This window comes from Aedes aegypti, chromosome 2, assembly GCF_002204515.2.
Source record: "Aedes aegypti strain LVP_AGWG chromosome 2, AaegL5.0 Primary Assembly, whole genome shotgun sequence".
Taxonomy (NCBI): domain Eukaryota; kingdom Metazoa; phylum Arthropoda; class Insecta; order Diptera; family Culicidae; genus Aedes; species Aedes aegypti.
In genome coordinates this window covers 184,972,528-184,975,371 of record NC_035108.1, presented here as the reverse complement: position 1 = coordinate 184,975,371, position 2,844 = coordinate 184,972,528, and the positions used below count along the sequence as shown (strand labels likewise).

The window sequence follows — 2,844 nt, the reverse complement described above, 5'->3', positions numbered from 1 at the left end:
TTTCAATTACAGTGACCCAATGTCACCACCTCTATGGGATCAGATTGGTTCATTTTTCATTCACTTCTGGCACCACTGTGAATTAATAGTTTTCCTTAATTTTTTGAACAGTTGTTAATGTACCATGCTTGTATTTGTATTTTTCAATGATTATTTTCGACATTCAAATATTTATCTACCCATCTATGTTAGGGGTTGAATTCTGAGAAAATTCAGAATATCTCTCACTTATCGCTCTCTGTAACAATGAGCCTATGCATGCTGTAAAACGTTTGACTTTTACTGTGCGCCCTGTTTTCAAGTTATCCGTGAGAGAGAGAGCGAGACAGCACCAACACACGGCGCACAGTAAAAGTCAAAAGAACAAAAGAATTTATGGCACGTACAGAGGCTCATGGACCGATGCACGAGTTCACTATTTTGACGTTTGAGCTGTGCCGAATTCACTCGTTTCCATGGTAACATAAATATCACGGCACTGCTAAAACGTCAAAGAATGAACGAGTGCAGAGTTTTTTTTATCGCCTTATCGCCTACTGTCACAGCTCCGATTATAGGCCTCTGCACTGTTTTGATTTTGCATCGGATTTTGACTTTTACTGGCCTTGTTGTTTACAAATGCCGTGAAAGAGTGAAAGGGAGAGGTATATTTTTGTGCAGAGCCCCATACACGGAGAGAACGAAGTACTCAAATTTGAGTTCCTTCTACCCAACTTGGCACCTCTGTGCGTTACCCCAAATTTGAGTAAATAGCCAAGTACTCAAATTTGAGTTATCGCACAAAATTATCTCAGTGGGTGATTTTTACCTAATGTTACCTCGGATGCAAGAACTCAAAAATAGGTTTTTTTAATCGGATCAAAATGCAGCCTAAAATAGTAGTCAAAAAGGCAAATCGAATAAGCTATGTTTATGTGATTAATCAAAATAAGCTGAACTCAACTTGAATGATATAATAGTTTGTTTTGTTTTATTTCAATTAATAATTGCTTTGAAAAACCAATCGCGTGGGTGGCAGGGCAGGAATGATGACATCAGCACAGGAAACAATTTGGATCGGATGAGTAAAGTTGCAGCATCAAACTTATCGGGATCGGCAAAATGTACTGGAAACGCCAATGGACAGCTCGACCCCTGACGGCGGAACATGGAGGCTGGGAATGGCAGGAACAGCGAGCAGGCAACGAATGACATGCATTTTGTCCAACAACCAGCCTCTCATTTTTAGCAATAGTTCGTCGGTAACGGTTCCGGGAATCGTGAACGGTGGATGGGGGTAACGGCCAACGGCAGATCGGAGAGGATGGTAGCCATTGAGAACTAGGCATTATGTCAGACACTTCTCGACATCGGAAATCGTGCACCAAAAACAGTTAAACGATAACTGAATTCCTGAAACAAGAAAGAGATGATTTTACATTATACTTTCCAGCAAACCGAATTCCTCGGTGGGGAATAAATCAAGGATATTTACCTCTGGTAAATCAGCATTCCGGAAAACAGCTTCTAACACTAGTTTATTGATTTTTTATAATTAAAAAACAATAACAAACATACAAACACGTCTTACGCCGATGACTGCTAATCAGGAATGAACAATGTAGACTTTTCAATATGGCTGTCTCATTTTTTCATCCAAAACTGAGTTTAAACTACTCAACGGGTAGTTCGCAGCTTGAATGTCTCACGTTGAGTTGTTTGTACTCAACTATTTGTTTTCTGAGTGTTTGTCAATTCAACGATCGATTAACTTATTTTATGTGATGAAATGGATATCCAGTCTATATATACTGCGTTTTTGTAGCAATTATAAATACGTTAAGAGACATTTCGAGTGATTCCATCACCAGTTTTACCAGAAAGTACGCAAGTTCAAGGATTAAACTTGTATGATATAAGCGCAATAAATTGAACAAGTATTTTTTTACTCAAATTTGAGTTTTAGTCGAACTACTCAAAAGTTGGGTTGAATGTACGTATTTGACAGAATGGAAATTACCCATTTCTTGAGTTCCACTGCCTTTACTTAATTTTGAGTTTAAAAAAACTTATTTTTGAGTACTTCGTTTTCTCCGTGTAGGCTCTCCCAAGGTGTGTGCATTTTACTCTGTAGCCAGAGTAGCGTAGTAGTGTAGCGGCTTGGAGGCCATCTTTAACTTGCTGGCCGTTTTGTTTACAAACATTACTGCCTTGCCTGGGTGATGCTGAAACTGAAACTAGCTGTGCTGCCATCAGTGCGGACGAAATTGTCAAAAAAGAAAGAAAGGAGTAGAGCACACAAGGAGCAGGGGCGACCAGATTGGAATAATTCTCGCATAACTTCTGATCTCGCCCTAAAAGCCATTGGTAACCATGTGTGTAGCTCATTGTTTCTGAGCATTTGAATGTATTTTCATGTTATTTAACAACGCTATGGAGAAGAAAAGATCATTATCTACCTGTCCGTAGTATTGGTTTGAGTGCTTATTCTTTCATTTGCTCAGAAACAACGAGCTACACACGTGGTTACCAATGGCTTTTAGGGCGTTATCTCAGAGTATGCGAGAATTTTTGACAACACTGTTTCTCCAACCAATCATGAGTCAATCTGTCGACTACCTGTCTCAGATGTTTGTAAACAAAACGGCCAGCCCTTCCTCACCTACCCTGTCTGGTTTTCTCCACAAAGTGAGCATAATAGGACACCTTAGTAAATTGAACGCGCCTTGGGCTCTCCCAAATCAAGCCGATTTTTACGGCGACAGCGGTAAACAATCGCCACGACTTCGCTGATGTTACGCTGCATGCACAGTTTTATGAGCGTGTCCTAGCCATGGAGGTGCGATTTCACTGCGATTTTCGTCG

The 2,844-nt window shown here is 40.1% G+C and overlaps 1 long non-coding RNA gene across 1 annotated transcript; it reads right to left on the bottom strand.

The window, feature by feature from the left end:
- Positions 1-943: 943 nt before the first annotated feature.
- LOC110676252 lies at positions 944-1,615 on the bottom strand. Its single transcript, XR_002500209.1, has 2 exons — positions 1,475-1,615; positions 944-1,392 (listed from the first exon to the last, which is right to left on the bottom strand). It is a non-coding gene; the product is annotated as an uncharacterized LOC110676252 (long non-coding RNA).
- Between the last annotated feature and the right edge of the window lie 1,229 nt (positions 1,616-2,844).